Here is a 23,939-nt window from a genome sequence, read left to right on the forward strand (position 1 = left end):
CCTGGGTGCTGGGTCCCAGAGCTCTGATCTGTTCTGCCACCAGGGCTCCACTCCCAGAGCTCCAATCTCAACCCCTCTCAGCACCCTGCTCACATTTGCCCAGGAGCTTGGCTAGGGGTTGGGGATCATCAGAACTTCCTTCAGAGAAGCCAGGACACAGGGTATCCCTACCCAGTTATGTCCCCTCTCCTCATCCTCACAGGTCTCCTGTCACCTCCATGCAGCTCCTCCCCACTCCACCAAGCCTCTGCCTGACCTGACTCATGCCTCCAATCTCCACACCTGACTGTACGTCACAACTAACCAGGTCACCCACTTGCTCAGACCTCTGGACAGCTCCCTGCTGCTCTCAGTCTCCTTCAAGAGGGTCCCCCAGAACCACCCATGGCCTGAATGCATTCCCCCTGACACTTGCCACCCATAGCCACATACCACTCTGCCATTTCCAGACTGTGCTGCTTCCAGGCAGGCAGAGCATCCCCGACCAAACTCCCTGTTGTGTAATGGGTTTCTTCAAGCTCCAGGACTTCCTGTTCACAAACAGCCCCAGATAGGACCCCGATCCAAAGGACAACTTCCTGGTTCTAATACTCCCAGACATTCCCAGGACCCCTCTGAGAATGGGGAGGCCCCCTGCCACTGTCCTAGAGGTTACAGTGTCATTTCTCCCCACTGAAAAGAAAAGACTCAGCTTGGATGGTGGGTTTGGATCCAACTGGTGCTTCCTGGACACGTGACTTTCACACAGGTTGCCAGGGGGCACAGTAAGGATGGCTCTGCCCACCGAGCTCAGCTCCCAGACAGAGCTGGGAACTAGTCCCAGCCCTCCCACACCTGGGCTGTGTGTTTTGGGACTCTCCCCTGATGTGATTCCAAACCTCATGTTCCAATGCAACCATCATCTCAGTACATGGAGCCCAGGGAACAAGAAGCTGCAAATATGGAGGTTTCCCTTCCATGTCAAATTCAAAGCTGCTCTTCTTCATCACAGTGATACTGGTATCTACCGGTGAGCTGGAGGGTCTGTGTGCTGGGCTGAGGGGACTCAGGATATGAGTGGACATCAGGAAGCAGGGACTTGGGAGAGGATATCAGGAGAGGAAGTTTCAAGAGGCCCACAGATTAGCTCCTGGGAGCTTGTTGAGTGGGGCCAGCATGCTCTAGCTTTCTGTTTAAAGTGAGGTTCAGAGGCCAGTAGCTGGCATCTAGGAGCTTGTGGAAAAAATAGAATTTCAGCATCTACCTTAGGATTCCTGAGTCAGAATCTGAATTTTAGTAGGATCTCCATGGGTTTGTATGCATGTTACAATTTGTGGAACACTGGTCTACACAGCCTGCCCATCCCACCAGGGTGGTCTAAGGGCAGGCCTTAACATTTCAGAATTTTTTAGGTTTTTCCTAAAGAAATCCTAAAAGATCTTGCCTGTTTACCTCAGTGGAAGTATTTTTTTACTTTTGTATAAATGCAGACTTGGGGACCTCAAGGACAAAGGTCTGGTGTTTTGCTTTTTGACCAAGATAGAGACAGGGCCCATGGCAACAGTCCGTGGAATTCCCTGGGTCAACCTAACACACAGTCTTCTTTCATTCAAAAAACCAACCCTATCTGACAACATTTGAATTGTCATCTGTGATAGGGGTTTTTGTTTTTTTCTGGATACCTGACCACTTCAAGCTGTATACAACCCCCCTTTTCCCAGAAAACATGTAGATTCATATATTGACCCAAATATGGCACATCATCAGGGGTTAGCAGACAGTAGGGTAAAGGCTGCCCAATTTCCACATATAGGATCTTCAAACTTCTGTGAAATGGTACCAGCCAATCTGAGATGATAGAGTCTGATATTTATTGAGAAGTTTCTATACTACTTCACAAGAGAGTTTAAGCACCTTGCCTCATAATGCCAGTGGTAGAGATAAGATCTGAACTCTGGACATGAGGCTGGGGAATAATGCCTTAAACCCTTGAAATCTTATGAGGGAACCTTGGGTTTTGTGGGTGAGATTGTGGCTGTAGCAATGATGACCATGTACTTAGGTTTAGATTTGACAACAAGAACATGATTCTAAGTGGATCTTTCTTAAAATGGCACTCCTTGTGGGGAATCTATCCAAGGAATGAATTATAAAAACAATAAAACTTCTATGCACAGGAATATCAGTGGCAGCCTTATGTGGCCAAAAACAGGGCCACATACTAAACCTGACAAGCTCAGGGGAGGCCTGCATGGTGGACCTTACAAATTCAGAGACTGAAAGTAACCACATAGGATGGTCTGAACATAAAAAAAATTCCTAACTGAAAGTAAACTGTGGCAGGTAGTTATTTCTTAGGCCTGCAGCTTCTTTGATAAAGGTCAGTGTTTACCTTAAGTGAGCATGTCTATTGTCTTTTTGCATCTAAGATAACATACCTTTGAAATGTCAGGGTAATCTTTTCTTTTCTAGTTTCCTCAGGGTACAATGTAGGCACCAGAGCTGGAGAGCACAGAACCCCTCATTGTTATCTTGTCCCCTGCATACCATCTTTGTGTGCTGTAAATGTTAATTATTAACTGTCACCCAAGAGAAGTTTGTGTCTCGTCATTTTACTTTTTCTCCAATCACAGAGATTTTTCTGCTTTGCTTTCTCCTGCCCTCTTAATTTACCCAATGTAACTAACTCTCCTTTTATTGTAACATATAAAGTAAGCTGCAAAACTGCCATTCTCCAGAATATTTTCTCAATCTGTTGAGATTTTGCTTTCCAGTGATTGCCAATTTGGCTCAAATAAACTCATAAAAACTCTCTATTGGTTTGGATATTTCTTTTTTCTTTTTTTAAAATTAAATTTATTTATCTTTAGAGGGGAAGGGAAGGAGAGAGGGAGAGAAATATTAGTGTATGGTTTCCTCTTGTGTGTCCCTTGGTGGGAACTGGTGCTCTGATTGGGAATCGAACTGGGATCCTTTGATTCGCAGGCCCGTGCTCAATCTACTGGACATTTCTTATATCAATATTTACTTTGCACACTGAGCAGGGTTCCAATGAGGGCCACCCAGGACCACCCTGTGGACCTGGACTGGGTGCTAGGTCCCAACAGGGGCCTTTTGTGCCCCCAGGTTCTTTACTTTGCATCAAGTGAACTTGAGTGAGTTTTTCTGGGAATTCTGAATCTACCTGATTAGGCCCTGACTTTCTTGGAGCTGTACTTAAAAGCAAATCCTCAAGGTGGCACTAGCAGGGGTGTCCAACCTTTTGGCATCTCTGGCCTCACTGGAAGAGTTATCTTGGGCCACACATTGAACACGCAAACACTAACAAAAACTGATAAGCCAAAAAAAAGTATTAAGTGAATTTACGATTTTGTGTTGGGCCACATTCATAGCCATCCTGGGCCGAGTGTGGCCTGCACAAGCTATGGGCTGGACACCTCTGCAAAGATAAGCATTGAGATAACCCAGCTGAGGCCAAGGATCAAATGAGATAATCCAGGGACAGGAAAAATATTATGCTAAGTGAAATAAGCCAGTCAGTGAAAGACAAATATGATATGATCTCATGTACAAGAGGAACCTAATGAACAAAAATAACTAATGAGGAAAATAGAACCAGAGGCATGGAAACATGGAACAGACTGACAGTGACCGGAAGGGAGGGGGGAGAGGGATGAAGGTGGAAAGAAGAGGAAGGGACTAGTCAAAGAACATGTATGAATGACCCATGGACATGGGCAGCAGTGTGGGAATTGATGGTGGGTGCTGGGGGTGGGATGGGTAGAGGAGGGAAAAGGGGGAAGATTGGGGCAACTGTAACAGAATGACAATTTAAAAAAAAACTAGAAAGCTGTTTCCAATTGTACCCATTGAATTCAAGTTATTTAATTAACTATACAAATGCAAATAAAAAAATTGGGGTGGCTGTTTTTTGTTTTGGCTTCTTGATGGGAATTGCCTACCGAGAGTCTGAACCAAACCCTTTGCTACATAAATGAGAGTCTGAACTTGTTCAGCTCTAAAGATTAGGGACATTTACTCCCTCCAGCTCGAATTTTGGGTATTCTGGGTGACTAAGAATCTATATGGAGGTTTCCAAGGTTATCCCTGAGGACTAACAGGACCCCATAAGGAATTCCAGCACAACTGTAATCAAATAATTAACTCACCTGGGAATGCATACATAATGGCTGATTGTCTAGTGCTCTGCATCCTCATGGTGTATCAGGCAGCTGGGGAGAGAAACTGAGTCATGTAAGAGGGTTGGAGCAACTGGTCGTGACAACCTCGGACCTCAACCAGTAAACAGCAAACTTCAATCTAGTATACAATACACTTAGAAATATGTTCAGACTCTGCCGATCTCAAAAGATGCTTCCAAGGCCAACAAGCTTCCAACCCCCATAAATGCTCCTGCAATGTACAATTCATAGGGAGTCTTTACTTGCAAGTACTTACAGAAATGGTAAGGTTTTACTGTAAGTGAAGATGGCTGAAGTGGAGTTCTTTGACACTTAAATTACTATTTTTTGCACACAATAGGAAAAGCCAGCTCTAAAATCAAACTGATGAATGGGAGGCTTACCTCAATTAGCAAACAGAAGGCTCTGAAATGAAGCACAGCAAGACTTTCTCCATAAAGTTAGTAACAAAATTTTAGAGACCGTTCTGGGAGCTTCTCAATGTCAACACTCAACTTTTCCCTCCTTTTCACCTGCCCCACTGTACCTTTTATTTTGTTGTCTGGATTTACTCTCCTCCTTCCCCTTTTCCTTTCTTCTCTATGTATCCTCCACTACAGCTCCCTATTGACCTAGGGGAGACTTGGAATAGAAAACCAGCTGCCTGTCAGGGTGCCCATGCAGGAGTGCAGGCAGCTGAGGACAGTGGTAAGGCCAGGCCCCAGTTCCCAGCTGGCTGGTGTCCACCTGGCTCACATTCCCAGTCCCCCCATATCTTAAACCCCAACCCCTAGCCCTCGTCATTGCAGTGGCATGAGGAGCTAGTTTTGTAGTCAGGCATAGCTGTGTGTCCCTGCTTTAGATTACTTCTTGGGCAGTGGCAGTAGTGGTGACCTCTGCCAGAAATAACTTGGGAGAATAGCCTTTTTGAGGGTTGGTAGCTGGCATGTCTCAGGGACCACCCTGCATGTACTGGTGTGTCCACAGGGGTCAGCGGTATGTCCAGAATGTGCCATGGAGATGTATAGTAGAATTTAACCAGGAGATGTAGTTCCTAGGTGTGCAGAAATGTACACACAGGGATGTTCAGTGCAGCACAAAGAATAAAAAGAACTAAAAATGCCCTAGGTGTCATTCAGTGAGAACACAGTGCTACCATCAAAAAGGATGTGCTGTATTATCATGTGCCAACACAGAAGAATATTTAAGTGGGGAATGCACATTTCAGAACATCATCAGAGTATAAATTACTTGTTTAAAGAGAAGAAAAGGAGAAATGACTTTTTATGTGAGATCCAGGGAAATCTGAGACATTCTGTGGCTTCTGCCAGCATAGTAACGTTTTGTAAAGAAACTCCTGCCAAGAATCTTAAAATAAAAAAAGAGCCTAAATCTTGACTAAGGTTTTTTGACAAGACATTCATTTAAAACAACCAAGCCTCTGAACTGCTTTGCACAGATATTCCCCAGAAGTTGGCAAAATACAATCTCTGGCTTTAATCTCTGATCTCATACTCTCTAGAGACCCTCAGGTGTTTTTCTAAAAGTCAGTCTGTCTTCCTGTGTGCATGTGTCTGACCCTGTTTCTGCCCTTTCCAGGGCTGACACCTCATCACCTCTGCCTTGCCCAAATTCTGCAATAGGAAGGTACAGGGTGGGTTTCCCCTGGGAGGATGGGAAAATGGAGGTGGGACACCTTCTTGCAGGTTCTGTCCACACCATCAGTATTTATGGATTCATGGAGACTATGAAAGGGTATCAGGATAGTCCATGACAGTGTGACCTGAGGGTGTGGTAGAAGGCAGGAGAGGTGTGGGCCTGTCCCTCTTCCATAAACACTCTTAATGGTCAAAGCGAAGCCTTCACTGCACTGCTCCAGAGCTTTCACTTGGGGGCTTAGCCAGTTTTCTGTAAATGAACATTTGGATTGCTTCCTTGGCAATAATGCTGCAATGAATTGTGTTGTATAGACATCATTTTGCACATTTGCTATTGTCTCTTTGGCATAAAAATTTTTTAAAGCCAGAGAGTTGGCTAAGAGAAAAAGTGCAGATGTAATTTTTCTTGGTATTGGTAAATTCCCCTTTGCATGGATCGTATCATTTTGCATTCCCTCCAGGAATGTAAGAGCATGCCTATTCTATCATATTAACACTCTGTCTGTGATATAAGTTGCAATTTCCCCCCTAACTTGGGGGGAAATTGTCTTTTTTACCTTGTTTGTGTTTTTTTCCTTATATGCATATGTTTAAATTTTATATTTGGTTATAAAACAAGCCTCGGTAAGTTTAAAAAGATTGAAATTATACAAAATATGTTGTCTGATTACATGGAATGAAATTAGAAGTCAATAACAGATGAAGATTTGGGAAATTTACACATATATGGAAATGAAAAAACATGCTCCTAAATAACTTCTGACTTGAGAAATCACAAGGGAAGTTAGAGCATACCTGAATGAAAATAAAAACAATATACTAAAACTTAGGGGATGCAGCTAAAGCAGTGCTTCCAAGCAAATTGGTAGATATAATCACCTATATTTAAAAAGAAGAAAGATATCAAATCAATAACCTATGCTTTCACCCTAAGAAATTAGAAAACAAAGAGGCTAAACCCAAAGCAAACAGAAGAAAGAACAAAGATTAGAGCAGAAATAAATAGATTAGAAAACCAATAGAGAAAATCAGTGAGACTAAAAGTAAGTCTTCGAAAAAAATCAATAGTATTGACAAATTTTCACTTAGAATGACCAAGGATAGTAAGAAGCAAGGTGCAAATTACTAAGATCGTGAATGAATAGGAGGCATAAAATTTAAATACTATGAACAATTGTGAACAATTTTTAAAAAGTTTAAAAAATATTTTTAATTGTTTAATTACAGTTGTCTCCATTTTCCCCATATTACTCTCCTTCGCCTTACTCACAACCCACCTCCCACATTCAATCTTTACCCCTCATTGTCTTTATCCATGGATTCTTTATACATGTTCCTTGACAGTTCTTCAAATTCTTCCCCCTCCTATCTTCCTACCCTTTCCCCTCTGGTTACTGTCAGTTTGTTCTTTATTTCCACATTGCTGGTTATATTTTGCTTGCTTGTTTTGTTGATTAGGTTCCAGTTCTAGGTGAAATCATATGGTATTTTTTCTTTCACTGCCTGGCTTATTTCACTTAGCATAATGCTCTCTAGTTGCATCCATGCTGTCACGAAGGGTAGGAGTTTCTTTTTCCTTTCTGCTGTGTAGTGTTCCATAGTGTAAATATACCATAGTTTTTTGATCCACTCATTTACTGATGGGAGCTTAAGCTGTTTCCAGCACTTGGCTATTGTAAATTGTGCTGCTATGACCATTGGGATACATAGGTTCTTTTTTGCTTAAATATATATATTTTACGAATTATGCTATTACAGTTGTCCCATTTTACCCCCTTTACTCCCCTGCACCCTGCACACCCCCTCCTACCCACATTCCCCCTCTTTAGTTCATGTCCATGTGTCATACATATAAGTTCTTTGGCTTCTACATTTCCCATACTATTCTTACCCTCCACCTGTCTGTTTTCTACCTACCACCTATGCTACTTATTCTCTGTACTATATCCCTGCCCCTCTCACTCTCCTGTTGATAACCCTCCATGTGGTCTCCATTTCTGTGGTTCTGTTCTGTTCTAGTTGTTTGTTTAGTTTGTTTTTGTTTATGTTTTAGGTGTGGTTGTTAATAACTGTGAGTTTGTTGTCATTTTACTGTACATGTTTTTTATCTTCTTTTTCTAAGGTAAGTCCCTTTAACACTTCATGTAATAAGGGTTTGGTAATGATGAACTCCTTTAACTGGACCTTATCTGAGAAGCACTTTATCTGCCCTTCCATTCTAAATGAAAGCTTTGCTGGATAGAGCAATCTTGGCTCTATCCAGGTCTTTGGATTTCATGACTTGGAATACTTCTTTCCAGCCCCTTTTTGCCTGTAAGATCTCTTTTGAGAAATCAGCTGACAGCCTGTGGGCACTCAGTTATAGATAACTCTCTCCTTTTGTCTTGCTGCTTTTAAAATTCTCTTCTTATCTTTAACAATAACTAAGGGTGGGGGGCGGAAATGGGAGGGAGGCGGGGAGCATGGGGCGGGGGGTGGGCAGGGTTGGGAATATAAGACAGAAAGCTGTACTTGAACAAGAATTAAATAAAAAATTATTTAAAAAAATAATAAAATTCTCTTATGTTTAATCTTGGCTAATGTAATTATGATGTGCCTTGGTGTGTTCCTCCTTGGGTTCAACTTCTTTGGGACTGTCTGAGCTTCCTGGACTTCCTGGAAGTCTGTTTCCTTTGCCAGATTGGGGAAGTTCTTCATTATTATTTGCTCATTCATTATTAGTTCATATTATAGTTCTTCATTATTATTATTACAACTTTTCCACTTGTTGTTCTTCTTCTCCTTCCGATACCCCTATAATTTGCATGGTGGAACATTTGAAGATGTCCTGGAGGTTCCCAAGCCTCTCTTCATTTTTTGAATTCTTATTTCTTCATTCTTTTCTGATTGAATGTTTATTTCTTTTTTGTGTGGCCCACACTGTTGATTAGAGTCCCAGTTTCTCTCCCATCACTATTGGTTCCCTGTACATTTTCCTTTGTTTCACTTAGTGTAGCCTTCATTCTTTCCTCTAATTTGTGACCAAATTCAACCAATTCTGTGAGTATCCTGATCACCAGTGCTTTGAACTGTGCATCTGATAGGCTGGCTATCTCTTCGTCGCTTAGTTGTATTTTTTCTGGAGCTTTGATCTGTTCTTTCATTTGGGCCTTTTTTTTTTTGTCTTGGTGTGCCTGTCACATAGTAAGGGACAGAGCCTTAGGTGTTCACCAGGGCGAGGCAAGCCAGTTGCTGGGTTGTAACGCTGTATGTGGGGCAGGGGTCTGAGAGGGAACAATGGTGCTTGCTTTGCTCTCTGCTGGAGTTCACTCACTTCCCCCCCGCCCCTTTCCACAATCAAATTGGGCCCTTCTGGTGCTGATTCCCATGAGGGTGGTTTTGTGTACATTCTAGGACTCTGTGGGTCTCTTCAATGAACCCTCCTGTGAGACTGAGAGTTTCTCCTGCTGCCGCCTGAGCTCTCACAGGTGTTTTCAATCAGTGATTTGAGGCTTTATTTCTCTGAGTTGGGGCCCTGGGTTATGCAGTACAACCTGCTCCCCAGTTTCCCCTGGTTTATCTGCATGTGAATGTGGGGCTGCCTGGTTCGCCAGCTGCTTTGCGCGCTGAGTCTAGCTCCACAATCTTCTGCTTCACTGAGTTCACCAGTTGTAGCTTTGACTCAGGCCCTCTCTGTCCCGGCTGCCGGACTCTGCTCCTTCTACCCGTCTGGATGAATGCATCTTGTTCAACTCCTTGGTTGTCGGACTTCTGTTTAGTTCAATTTTTTGGCAGCTATGGTTGTTTTTTGTTATTAAATGTGTTGTTGTCTTTCTTTTGGTTGTGCGAGGAGGCACAATGTGTCTACCTACGTCTCCATCTTGGCTGGAAGACTTGGTGCATAGGCTCTTTTAAATTCGTGTTTAGGGATTCTTAGCATATAATTTCAGCAGTGGAATTGCAGGGTCAAAAGAGAATTCCATTTTTAGATTTTTAAGGAAATCCCACACTTTTCCACACTTGATACACCAGTCTGCATTCCCACCATCAAAGGGTAATAGGGTTCCCTTTTCTCTACAACCTCACCAGCACTTCTTGTTTGTTGATTTGTTTATGATAGCCACTCTGGCCACCATGAAGGGGAATCTCATTGTGGTTTTAATTTGCATCTCTCTGAAGGCTAGTGAAGATAACATCCTTTCATATGTCTTTGGGCTCTGTATGTCCTCCTTGGAGAAGTGTCTGTTCAGGTCCTTTGCATAGTTTTTAATTGTATTCTCTGTCTTCCTGGAGTGGAGTCATGTGGGGTCTTTGTATATTTTGGAGATCAAACCCTTGTCTGAGGTGTCATTGGCAAATATATTTTGACATATGGTTGATTTCTTTTTCATTTTGCTAATGTTTTCTTTACCCATGCAGAAGCTTTTTATTTGGATGTAGTCCCATTTGTTTATCCTTTATGTCCCTTGCTCCAGGGGACATATCAGTGAAAATATTGCTGTGTGGGATATCTGAGATTTTCCTGCCTATGTTTTCCTTTAAGACCTTTATGGTTTCGTGACTTATATATAAGTCTTTTATCCATCTTGAGTTTATTTTTGCATATGGGGTAACTGTTGCTTGAGTTTCATTTTTGTGCATGTTAGCTGTACAGATCTCCCAATACCATTTGTTGAAGAGGCTATTTTTACTTCATGTTATGCTACTGCCCTCTTTTTTTAAATATTAATTGACCATAGAGATATAGGTTTATTTCTGGGCACTCTGTTCTGTCCCATTGGTCTATGTGTCTGTTCTTATGCAAGTATCAGGTGTTTTTTTTTTTTATTACAGTGGTCTTGTAATATAGTTTGATATCAGGTATTATGACCTCTCCTACTTTGTTCTTCTTTCTCAAAATTGCTGTGGCTCTTTGGGGTTATTTATCATTCTATATAAATTTTTTAAAATATATATTATTGATTATGCTATTATAGTTGTTCCATTTCCCCCTTTATTCCCCTCTGCCCTGTGCAGTGTCTCCCACCTGCATGTCTCCCCCCTTTAGGTCATTTATATAGTTCATTTAGTTCAGTGTCATATATGTAAGTACCTTGCCTTCTACATTTCCTTATACTATTCTATACTATACTATTCTATACTATACTATTCCTTATACTATTCTTGTCCTCACCCTGTCTGTCTTCTATCTACCATGTATGCTATTTATTCTCTGTACCTTTCCCTCCACCCACTCCCCTGATTCTAACCCTCCATGTTATCTCTATTTTGTGATTCTGTTTCTGTTTTAGCTCTTTGTTTAGTTTGTTTTTGTTTTAAGTTCGGATGTTAATAACTGTTTGTTGCCATTTTATTGTTCATATTTTTGATCATTGTGTTTTTCTTAGGGAAGTTCTTTTAACATTTCATATAATAAGGGCTTGGTAATGATGAACTCCTTTAACTCAACTTTATCTGGGAAGCACTTTATCTGCCCTTCCATTCTAAATGAAAGCTTTGCTGGATAGACCAATCTTGGATGTAGGTCCTGTCCTTTCATGACTTGGAATACTTCTTTCCAGCCCTTTCTTGCTGGCAAGGTCTCTTTTGAGAAATCAGCTGACAGTCTGATGGGAACTCCTTTGTAGGTAACTGTCTCCTTTTCTCTTGCTGCTTTTAAGATTCTCTTCTGCCCTGGCTGGTGTAGCTCAGTGGATTGAGCTCGGGCCTGCAAACCACACGATTGTGGTTCGATTCCCAGTCAGGGCACATGCCTGGGTTGCAGGCCAGTTCCCAGCAGGGGACTCACGAGAGGCAACCATACATTGATATTTCTCTTCTTCCCTCCCCCTCTAAAGATAAATAAATAAAATATTTTTAAAAAATATTCTCTTCTTATCTTTAATCTTGGGTAACTTAATCATGATGTGCCTTGGTGTAGTCCTCCTTGGGCCCAACTTCTTTGGGACTCTCTGAGCTTCCTGGACTTCCTGGAAGTCTATTTTCTTTTCTAGATTGGGGAAGTTCCTTGTTATTATAAGTTCAAATAACTTTTCCACTTGTTGCTCTTCCTCTTCTTCTGACATTGCTATAATTCAGATGTTGGCACATTTAAAGATGTCCCAGAGATTCTTAAGCCTCTCGTAATTTGTTTTGAATTGTTGTTTCTTCATTCTTTTCTGACTGGATGTTTCTTTTTTTTTCCTGGTCTACACCATTGATTTGAGCCCTGATTTCCTTCCCATCACTGTTGGTTCCCTGTACATTTTCCTTTATCTCACTTACCGTGGCCTATATTTTTTCATCTAATTTGTGACCATATTCAACCAATTCTGTGAGCATCTTGATTACCAGTGTTTTGAACCATGCCTCTGATAGGTTGGCTATTTGTTTATCTCTTAGTTTATATTTTTTCTGGAGCTTTGATCTGTTCTTTTGTTTGGGCCATTTTTTCCTCTTGGCACTCCTGTTACCTAGTAAGGGGCAGAGCCTTAGGTGTTCACCAGAGCAGGGCAACTCATGTCGCTGTGTTGTGATGCTGTATGTGATGGAGGGGTTCAAGAGGGAATAGTGGTGCTTGCTTCACTCTCTGCTGCTTTTCAGTCACTTCCCCTGCTACCCACAATCAAATTGGGCCCTTCTGATGCTGATTTCTGTGTGGGTGGTTTTGTGTATATTCTAGGACCCTGTGCATCTCTCCAATGAACGCTCCTGTGAGGCTGGGAGTTTTTCCCCCTGCCCCCTGCACCCCAACAGGTATTTTCAATCAGAGGTTTGAGGCTTTATTTCCCCATGTTGAAACTCTGGGTTGTGCAGTCTGTCTTCCTCCTCACTGGTTCCTCCTGGTTTATCTGCAGATGAATGTCGGACCACTCAGTCCACAATCTGCCACCTTGCCGAGTCCACCAGCCACCACCATGCCTGCCAGCTGCAACCTTGCCCACTGTGGTTCTCCAGCCACCACCTTACTGTGTGTATTCCCTGCCTGGCTGCCTTTCGCCACCCCTCCTACCAGTCTGGATGAATGTTTCTTCTTTAACTCCTTGGTTGTCGGACTTCCATACAGTTTAATTTTCTTTCACTTCTGGTTGTTTTTTGTTTTAAAATTGTTGTTGTCCTTCTTTTGGTTTTTGTTAGGAGGCACAGTGTGTCTACCCATACCTCTGTATTGGCTGGAGGTCCCATATTATGTTTTACTGATTATTTTCTTCTTTTTAGGTAAGTCCCTTTAACATTTCATATAATAAGGGCTTGGGAATGATTAACTCCTTTAACTTGACCTTATCTGGGAAGTACTTTATCTGATCCTCCATTCTAAATGATAACTTTGCTGGATAAAGTAATCTCAGATGTAGGTCCTTGCTTTTCATGACTTTGAATACTTCTTTCCAGCCTCTTCTTATCTTTAGGTTTCTTTTGAGAAATCAGCTGACAGTCTTATGGGAACTCCTTTGTAAGTAACTCTCTTATTTGTTTTTGCTACTCTTAAGATTCTCTCCTTATCTTTAATGTTGGGTATTGCCATTATGACATGCCTTGGTGTGTGCTTCCTTGGGTCTAACTTTGTTGGGACTCTTTGAGCTTCCTGGGCTTCCTGGAAGTCTATTTCCTTCACCTGATTGGGAAAATGTTCCTTTATTACTTGCTCAAATAAATTTTCCACTTGTTGGTCTTCCTCTTCTCATTCTGGCACCCCTATGATTTTGATGTTAGAACATTTATTGTCGTGAAAGTTCCTAAACCTCTCTTCATTTTTTAAATTCTTGTTTCTTTATTCTGTTCCGATTGAATGTTTATTTCTTCCTAATGCTCCAAATTGTTGATTTGAGTCCCCGTTCCCTTCTCTTCACTTTTGGTTCCCTGTAAATTTTTCTTTATTTCACTTTGCATAGCCTTTACTTTTTCTTCCATTTTGCAACCACTTAACCATTTCTGTAAGCATCCTGATTACCTGTGTTTTGAACTGTGCATCTGATAGGGATAGAGAAAAGCCCCTTTTCCGCTAGCCTAAGAATGCCCCGTGGGAGAGTCTAACTTCCGCATTCTGCTTCTGTAACCTGCTTCTGCCGCGCAAAGAGAGCCACAGCACCTCAGATATTCCCAAATAAGGAAATAGAACTAACTTCCGCATTCCGCTTCTGTGACTCACTTGCTACATAGACAGGAAGGTCCTGCAGGCTATATAAACCCCAAGAACCCTTTGTTCAGGGCTCAGAATTTGGAGATCACCCTCCTCTGGGCCCATGCACGTAAGTAAAGATCGTGCTCCTGAACCTTCGATGTCTGGTCGCTTCATTTTTCTGTAACAATAGGTTGGCTATCTGTTCATTGTTTATTTCTATTTTTGGAACTCTGATCTTTTCTTTCATTTGGGTCATATTACTTCATGTTGGCACAACTGTTTTGTTGTAAGGGGTGGAGACTTAAGTATTCACCAAAGCAGGGCAACCCATCTTGCTGCTTTGTGGTGCTGTCTGGGGGGCAGGGGTCAGATAGGGAACCATGCTGCTTTCTCTGTTCTCTGCTGTCTTTCAGTCACTTATCCTGCTACGTAAAAGCACATTGGGCCCTTCTGTTGCTAATTCCCGGTGATGGGTTTGTGTACTTTCTAGAATGCGGTGGGCCTTTGCAATGAACTCTCCTGTGAGTCTGGGATTTTTTCCTGCTTCCACAGCCCCCACAGATTTTTACAGCCAGTGGTTTTGAGGCTTTCTGTTCCTGTGCTGGAAGCTTGGGTTGTATGGTCTGTATAGGCACTCATCCAAAAAGATCATACAGATGTTCAATAAACATATGAAAAGATGCTCATTGTTATTAATCATCAGAGAAATACAAAAAACACAATGAGATTGTACAGAACAGACCTGGGTGGGATGAACAATATACTATTGCCAAATGGACTCACCCTTGTGCTCTAGAGGTCCCCCTGACTTTGTACTAGGTTTTCCTTGCCTGCTGCCAGGGAAAGACATCTCTCAATGCCATAGATTGGTGAAAAAGAAAGGGATTATTTATTTAAAGTGTTATACAAACTTAAGAGTAATGATTTAATGTCTTCATCAATATCCCAAAGTCCTTAAGAATACCCACAAATGCACAGTCCTTTCTTTCCTTTTGCACAGTCTGGGGTACAGTACCTCAATAAAAGAAATAGAAGTCTGTGATTCTTCTCTGTCCAAGCCAAGTGGTCCCAAAAGACTCCACATGGCTGCCGTGCCTGTGTTTAAATCCCAGCACCAATCTTCCTCTGTTGCACCGTTTCTGACTCCTCTCACAATTTGCCACAGCTGCCAGCATTCCCATATTTTTCCAGCTCTACTGGGCTGCCATAGTAAGTCTGGGAAGGTGTGGCCCTGTGGTGTGGAGCCAATCATCTCTAAGTTTTTATGCAGGATTTGTAACCAGTGGGAGTCGCCTCTCAGTTACATCATGCGTTGAAGTCACTCCCATTCCCCTGGCTCAAAGCATGGCCACAGCTGTTCAACATATTTATGAAACCAGTTAAAAGTTATAGATATGTGAAATGACTGTCCTAGAGGTCATCTGCAAAAGTATTGCTATTCAAAACAACTCTCAATGGCCCTGTTCCATGTGTCCCATCCCTCAGCTCAGACTTGTGGGGGTGAGGACATTATATATATATAAATATTTCTTGGACACCGAGTTCTGGACCACATTACTAATCCCTATTTGGGCCACCACCCCAGCTGCACCCTGTTACAAGATATCACCTCACCCTTTTCAGAATGGCCATCATCAATAAATCAACAAACAACAGTTGCTGGTGAGGATGTGGGAAAAGGGGGACCATCTTACATTGTGGGCAGGAATGCAGATTGGTACAGCAACTGTTGAAGGGTGTATGAAAAAATTAAAAATTAAATTGTTCTTTTCTGAGCAATTCCCTTCTTGGAATTAAACCAAAGAAGTGTGAATTTGAAAGAGTATAGGCACCTCTATGTTCATTACAATATTGTTTACAATTGCCAAGATTTGGAAGCAGCCCAAGTGTTATAAGTAGATAAATGGATAAAACAACTATGGTACATCGCCAGTGTGGAATACTACTCAGCCATAAAAAAAGAGAGAAATGATTTTTACCCTTTAAAACATTATGGGTGGACCTGGAGAACATTATGTTATGTGAAATAAACCAGTCAGAGAAAGAAAATACCATATAATTTGCCCTGGCGGGTTTAGCTCAGTGGATTGAGCGTGGGCTTACAGACCAAGTAACCGTGGTTCGATTCCCAGTCAGGGCACATGCCTAGGTTGCAGGCCAGTTCCCAGGAGGGAACCCACAAGAAGCAACCATACACTGATATTTCTCTCTCCCTCTCTCCTTCCCTTCCCCTCTAAAAATAAATAAATAAAATCTTTTAAGAAATATTTATTTATTTCTTTATCTTTAGAGGGGAAGGGAAGAGAGGAAGAGAAACATCAATGTATGGTTGCTTCTCATGCATCCCCTGCTGGGAACTGGCCTGCAACCCAGGCATGTGCCCTGACTGGGAATCAAACAGCGATCATCTGATTCGCAGTCCCACGCTCAATCCACTGAGCTACACCAGCCAGGGCTGAGTAAAATCTTTAAAAAAGAAGATAAATACCATATGATTTCACTTATATGTGGAATCTAATGAACCATGTGAACTAACAAGTAAAACAGAGACAGACCCATAGATAAGGAGTAGGTTGACATCTCTTTAGGGGTGGGGGAATGAGGGGATGGAGGGTTCAAGCCAAAAAGAAAAATTACTCATAAACATGGACAACAGTGTGGTGATTCCCTGGGGGAGGGGGTGAATGGAGGTAGAAGAGGTTATAACAGGGATAAATAGTAATGGAAAAAAATAGAGTAAACATTTATAAATAAAAGGGGTGTGGAAGAGAAGATGGTGGTGGAGTAGGACAAAGGATTCCGCTTCCTTCCACTCATGGGAGAAAAACCGGGCCAACATGTAGAGGAACATAGCAAATAGCCAATAGGGACCCAGCATATAGGAAAATAGGAGTCCAAAAATTGTAGTGGACACTGAAGGACCAGATGGTGAGGAGACAGCTACAGGTCAATAAGGTCCGAGGGAACAGCGCAGAGGCCACAGTCCAGGGCTGCCACCTCCGCCACACCAGGGCCTGGGCCCAGTCTGCCACAAAATCTGTGGGAGACTAGGGCTGGCAGCAAGGACCTTGGGAGAGAGCCAAGTCATCAGCTCCCTTTCTACTCGGCCGGGTGCAGGTTGAAAAATGCCAGGAGAGATCTGTTTGCTTGGAGTGTCAGAGAGAGGAGTGGGCATTAGGAAGCAAACCAGAGAGCTTTGATCACCCATGGAGTCAGTCTGTGGTTGCCGGCTTGGGAGAATTGAGAGTCGCCTGTGCAATCCCCCAGAGCACTGGGAAAGGTTCGTGCCCAAGCCTGCAAGACAAGGGAAGCCTGGCCGGGAGTGCGCACCCACAGCCCAGGCCAGGACTGTGAATCCTGGGGAAAATCTGCTCTCAGTGGGGCGCTGGGGAGAAGTGCCTTGGTCTGGATCTTGGTAGAGTACTGGTGAGACCAGCTGAGTTCACCGAGAAGGGAGAAAGGCCCCACCAATTGCCTCTCAGACTGCTGCAGCTAGTGTGGTCAGAAGAAAAGGTTTGACCAGCTGGAAACCAACAAGATGGGGTTTTTTTTGTTTAATAATTTTTTATTTTTTTTAACTTTATGATCGTTTTATCTTTCAATACTTATACCCTCTTTCTTCTTCTTTCTTGTTTTATTCCTTCTTCCTTTCTTTCCAAATCTACCACTTTTTCCTTCCTTCTGCTGCCTTTTTTCTTTCTTTCTTTTCACCCTCCTCCCCCACCAAGTGAGACAAAAGACTTGGAATGGCAAAAAGACCATAGTTGGACTCAAAGAGGGGGCATCTCAACAGTAGAGACAGAGAGACAAAATTCATTTTGCTATAACGGAAAAACTACAAGTTACTGCATATTTGGATTTTTAAAATTTTTTTGTCATTAGTCTTACATCTTTTATTTTAATAGTATCTTTGTATTCCTCCTCTTTCTGTATAGTCTTCTTTACCTTGGCTGGATATACTGTATCACTTGACAGGTTTCCCTTGTCCCCTCAATCATAGTGTATTGCTAATTTACTGTCCTTTACTTCCCCTTGCTCCATTAGCACACTATTGAAGGTCCGATACTCCCTGATCTTGGTATCTCATAGAGTCTGCCATATGATTGTTGTGCTAATATTATTGTAAATAATAGCTGTTACATACTATTGTAAATACTACACGACACCCCCCCCCCCGCCATCTTAGCCCACTTCATTGGTTCCTGAACTATAATACTGTAGTGGTTAACTCTATTCTTTCTCACACTACACCTATTTACCATCCTTTATTCTAACCTTACCTCATAATCTGACCTCCCTGAACCTTACTGCTTTTTAGATCCAACTCACGAACGTTCCTTCCTCCAAAACAGCCTTATCTTTTTTCCATCCTTTCTAAAAGTGGCTAGTGGGTTGAAGATTACAGTTATCACTATACATAGCCAAATGATCACCTATCTTGTCTCTACTGGCCACTACTGTAAATATCATAGAATTCTCTCCTGCTGTCATACACCACTTTGCCTTCCCCTCCAACTGATAAAAAAAAAAAAGTAGGTGGAAATGGTGAGCACCAGCATATCCACTGGAAGAGGAAACCCAACAAGAAAGGAACCACCAACAGATAATAAGAGAAGAAGGTGAAGGAGAGAGTGAAAACCATAAAAACCTCAATTAAAGACATATCTGAAAATACAACTAAACAGTGGAGAGACTACCTAAGGCAAACAACTGAACAACAGCAAAAGAGAATCCTCAAAGCCATGTACATACAGAAGAACTAGCTTCAACACAACCTGCCCTCATGAGCAAAACAAATTAAAATGGGTAGTGGACAGAGGGACCATCAGTTCACCAGCTGGTGAGAAGGACCCACAAAAGAAAGAGCCAAAAACAACCAAAACCGAAAGACAAACTCAGAGACAACGTAAAGGACAGCCCAAGACCAGTGAGCTGGGGAGATCAAGGAGACTACACTACTGAATCTCACAGGTACTATACCACAGAAGTTCACACCATAAACCCAGGAAGCCAAAACAAATCAATTTAAGAAGCTGAAGCTAACAAGAAGAGCGTCACAAACAATGGGAAGACAAAGAAACCACCCCCCAATGAAAGGAAAGGAGAAAACCTCAGAAAGAATGCTAAACGAAATAGAGGCAAGTCAGCTATCATATATTGAATTCCAACCACTGGTTATCAGGAAGTTCAAAGAGCTCACAATGAGCTACCAGAAACTATGGGGGAGCTACAATGAACTCACTGCAATATATATCAAAATGAGAAAGGAAATAGAAACTATCAGCAGGGCCATGAGGAAATGAAAAATACAATTTCTGAACTGAGGAGCACAGTGGAAGGAATCAAAAGCAGGATTGATGAGGCAGAAGATCGGATCAGCGAGTTGGAGGACAAAGTAGAAAAAAACTCACAGAAAGAGCAAGAAAAAGAAAAGAGGAATAGAAACAATGAAGAAGGATTAACAGAAATGCAAGACAATATGAAACATAATAATATCGGAGCAATAGGGATACCAGAAGGAGAAGAAGAGCAAGGGATAGAAAATCTATTTGAAAAAGTAATGATGGAAAATTTTCCTAATTTGATGAGAGAAGAACTCACACAAATCCAGGAATCACAGTCCCAATCAAGAGGAATCCAAAGAGGCCCACTTCAAGACACATCATCATTAAAATGGCAAAATTCTAAGATAAAGAGAGAATTTTAAAGGCAGTAAGGGAGAAAAAAGAAGTGACATACGAGGGAGCCCCAATAATGTTAGCTGCTGACTTCTCAATGGAAGCACTCCAAGCAACAAGAGAATGGCATAAATACTCCAAGTAATGAGAGCCAGAGGCCTTCAACCAAGGCTACTTTATCCAGCAAGGCTCTCAATCAAAATACAAGGCCAAATAAAGAGCTTCCAAGACAAAAGAATTCTAAAAGAATATGCCTCCACCAAACCAGCTCTGCAAGAAATACTAAAAGGTCTGCTTTAAGGAAAGGAAGGAAAAGAGAAAGACAATGAGAAGCACAGGTATAAAAATGACAATGAATAAGTACCTATCAATAATAAACTTAAATGTAAATTGATTAAATGCTCCAATCAAAAGACATAGAATAGCTGAATGGATAAGAAAGCATGACCCACACATTAGCTGCCTACAAGAGACCCACCTCAGGACAAAAGACCTACACAGGCTAAAAGTGAGGGCCTGGAAACAATTTTTCCAAGCAAATGGCCTGGAAAAAAAGCTGGGGTAGCAATACTCTACTAATATCAGACAAAATAGACTTGAAAAAATGGGCCATAAAGAGAGACCCAGAAGGTCACTTTATAATACTCAAGGGAAGAATCTACCAAAAGACATAAATATTGTAAATATATAAGCACCCAACATAGGAGCACCCAAATATATAAAGAAAATCTTAGAGGACTTCAAGAAAGATATTGGTAGCAACACAATTATAGTTGGGGATTTTAACACCGCACTGTCAAAAATGGACAGATCTTCCAAACAAAATATCAACAAAGATATTGTGGCATTGAACAATGTACCAGATGAAATGGACTTACCTGATATATATAGTGCCCTTCATCCCAAAGAAGCTAAATACACATTCTTTTCAAATGCACATAGAACACTTTCAAAGATAGACCACGTGATAGGTCAGAAAACAAGCCTCAACAAATTTAAGAAAATTGAAATTATCCTGAGCATTTTCTCTGATCACAAGGGACTGAAACTGGAAACCAACCCCAAGAGAAAAAACCCAAAACATTCAAAATCATGGAGATTGAATAGCGTGCTATGAAACAACAAATAGGTCAAGAATGAAATTAGGGAAGCAATCAAAATGTTTCTGCAAACAAATGAAAATGAATTCACAACAACCCAAAAGTTATTGGACACAGTGAAGGCAGTCCTGAAAGGGAAGTTCATAGCAATACAGGCCTACCTAAAAAAAATGGAAACATTTCAAACAAACAACCTAACCCCTACATCTACAAGAACTCAAGGAACAACAAAGACAACCCAGAGCAAGTAGAAGGTAGGAAATAACCAAGATCAGAGCAGAATTAAATGACATAGAGTCTGAAAGCACAATTGTAAAAATCAATGAATCCAGGAGCTGGTCGTTTTGAAAAGATAAACAAAATAGAGAAGCCTTTAAGTAGGCTCATCAAGAAAAGAAGAGAGAGGACACAAATAAACACAATCAAAAATGAAAGAGGAGAGATTACAACGGACACCACAGAAATAGAAGGGATTGTAAGAAATTATTATGAAGGATTGTATGTCAAGAAATTTGAAACCTGGGTGAAATGGAAAAATTTCCAGAAAAATATAGTCTTCCAAAACTCAATGAAGAAAGAAGTAGAAAGCCTGAATAGACCAATAACAGCAGATGAAATTGAAGCAGTAATCAAAAAATTCCTGACACACAAAAGCCCTGGGGAAGATGGTTTCACAGGAGAATTCTACAAAGCATTTAAGGAAGAGCTTACTCCCATTCTTCACAGGCTATTCCAAAAAACCCAAAATGATGAATGAGACCCAAACTTTTTTTATGAAGCCAGCATCATCCTAATCCCATAACCAGATAAGGATACAACAAAGAAAGAAAACTTCAGGCCAATATCGCTAATGAACATAGACTCTAAAATCCTCAACAAAATATTGGCAAAAAGCATCCAACAATACATTAAAAAGATCATTCACCATGACTAAGTGGGATTCATCCCAGGGATGCAAGGATGGTTCAATATTCACAAATCAGAAAATGTAATACATCATATAAACAAAAGCAAAGACAGAAATCATATGATCATATCAGTAGGTGCGGAAAAAGCTTTTGATAAGGTACAACACCCATTTATGGTAAAAACACTCGGCAAAGTGGGAATACAGGGAGCATTCCTCAATATAATAAAGGCCATATATGAGAGACCTACAGCCAACATCATACTCAATGGACAAAAACTGAAAGCTTTTCCACTAAGATCAGGAACAAGACAAGGTTGTCCACTTTCACCACTTCTATTCAATATAGTATGTGAAGTTTTAGCCACAGCAATCAGACAAGGAAAGAAAATAAAAGGCATCCAAATCTCAAAGGAGGAAACAAAGCTGTCACTGTTTGCAAATGACATGATAGTGTACATGGAAAATCCTATAGACTCTACCTAAGAACTGCTCAACCTAATAAATGAATTTGGCAAAACAGCAGGATACAAAGTCAATATCTAGAAATCAATGGCATTTTTGTATACCAACAATGAAAAAGCAGAAGCAGAAATCAAGAAAAACATCCCATTTGATATAGCAAAAAGAAAAATAAAATATCTAGGAATAAACTTAACCAAAGATGTAAAAGACCTGTATGCAGAAAACTACACAACAGTGAAGAAAGAAATTAAGGAAGACACAAACAAATGGAAACATATACCGTGTTCATGGATTGGAAGAATGAAGATCATCAAAATGTCCATACTACCCAAAGCAATTTACAGATTCAATGCAATACCTATTAAAGTACCAATGACATACTTCACAGACATAGAACAAATAGTTCAAAAATTTATATGGAACTATAAACGACACCGAATAGCAGCTGCAATTTTGAGAAAGAAGGACAAAGTAGGAGGGATCACAGTACCTGATATCAAACTGTATTACAAGGCCACTGTAATCAAAACAGCCTGGTACTGGCATAAAAACAGGCACATAGACCAATGGAAGAGAACAGAGAGCCCCAAAATAAGCCCAAATCTCTACAGTAAATTAATATTCGACATAGGGGGCAATAACATAAAATGGAGTAAAGACAGCCTTTTCAACAAATGGTGTTGGGAGAACTGGACAGCTACATGCAAAAAATGAAACTCCATCACCAACTTACACCATATACCAAAATAAATTCAAGGTGAATAAAAGACTTAAATGAAAGCCATGAAACCATTAAAGTTCTAGAGGAGAACATTGGCAAGAAAATCTCAGATATTTCACGCAGCAACATTTTTACTGATATGTCCTCTAGAGGAAGGGACATAAAGGAAAAAATAAACAAATGGGATCTCATCAAAATTAAAAGGTTTTGCACAGCTAAAGAAAACAGTATTAAGCCCGGCTGGTGTAACTCAGTGGATTGAGCTCAGGCCTGCGAACCAGAGGATCACGGTTTGATTCCCAGTTAGGGCACATGCCTGGGTTGCAGGCCGGTTCCTTGCAGGCCAACTACCAGCAGGAGATGCATGAAAGGCAACCATACATTGATGTTTCTCTCCCTCTCTCCTTCCCCTCTAAATATAAATAAATAAATAAAATCTTAAAAAAAAGAAAACAGTATTAAAATAAAAAGACAACCAACTTTGTGGGAAAACATATTTGCCAATGATACCTCAGATAAGGGTTTAATTTCCAAAATATGCAACAAACTTGCATGACTCCACTCCAAGAAGACAAGCAACCCAATTAAAAACTGGCAAAGGACTCTAACAGACATTTCTCTGGGGAGGACATGCAGAGGATCCAGAGACACATGAAAAGATGCTCAATATAGCTAGCTATCAGAGAAATGCAAATTAAAACCACAATGAGATACCACCTTACACTGGTCAGAATGGCCATCATAAACAAAGCAACAAACAACAAGTGTTGGAGAGGATGTGGAGAAGAGGGGACCCTAATCCATTGTTGGTGGAATTGCAGACTGGTACAACCACTATGGAAAACAGTATGGAATTTTCTCAGAAAACTAAAAATGGGCCTGCCTTTTGACCCAGCAATGCCACTGCTGGGATTATATCCTAAGAACCCTAAAACACCAATCTAAAAGAATCTATGCACTCCAATGTTCATAGCAGGACAATTTACAATAGTCTAGAGCTGGAAGCAGCCTATGTGCCCATCAGTAAATGAATGGATCAAAAAATTATGGTACATATACACAATGGAATTCTATGCAGCAGAAAGAAAGAAGCAGCTACTACCCTTTGCAACAGCGTGGATGGATCTGGAAAGCATTATGCTGAGTGAAATAAGTAAAATACCGTATGAT

General features: G+C 41.2%; 2 long non-coding RNA genes across 2 annotated transcripts in view; one reads left to right on the forward strand and one right to left on the reverse strand.

The window, feature by feature from the left end:
- LOC118986406 (uncharacterized) lies at nucleotides 1-19,865 on the forward strand. Its single transcript, XR_005066373.1, has 3 exons — nucleotides 1-1,425; nucleotides 17,407-17,411; nucleotides 19,854-19,865. It is a non-coding gene; the product is annotated as an uncharacterized LOC118986406 (long non-coding RNA).
- The window catches only part of LOC118986407 (uncharacterized), a 26,058-nt gene continuing 13,040 nt past the window's right edge, over nucleotides 10,922-23,939 (reverse strand). The window contains exons 3-4 of the long non-coding RNA XR_005066374.1: nucleotides 17,510-17,522; nucleotides 10,922-11,021 (exon numbers count right to left, since the gene is read on the reverse strand). This is a non-coding gene — a long non-coding RNA (uncharacterized LOC118986407). The remainder of the gene's footprint in view (nucleotides 11,022-17,509; nucleotides 17,523-23,939) is intronic.

This window comes from Sturnira hondurensis, unplaced genomic scaffold, assembly GCF_014824575.4.
Source record: "Sturnira hondurensis isolate 20B ecotype Veracruz unplaced genomic scaffold, ASM1482457v3 Scaffold0004271, whole genome shotgun sequence".
In the NCBI taxonomy this organism is placed as follows: domain Eukaryota; kingdom Metazoa; phylum Chordata; class Mammalia; order Chiroptera; family Phyllostomidae; genus Sturnira; species Sturnira hondurensis.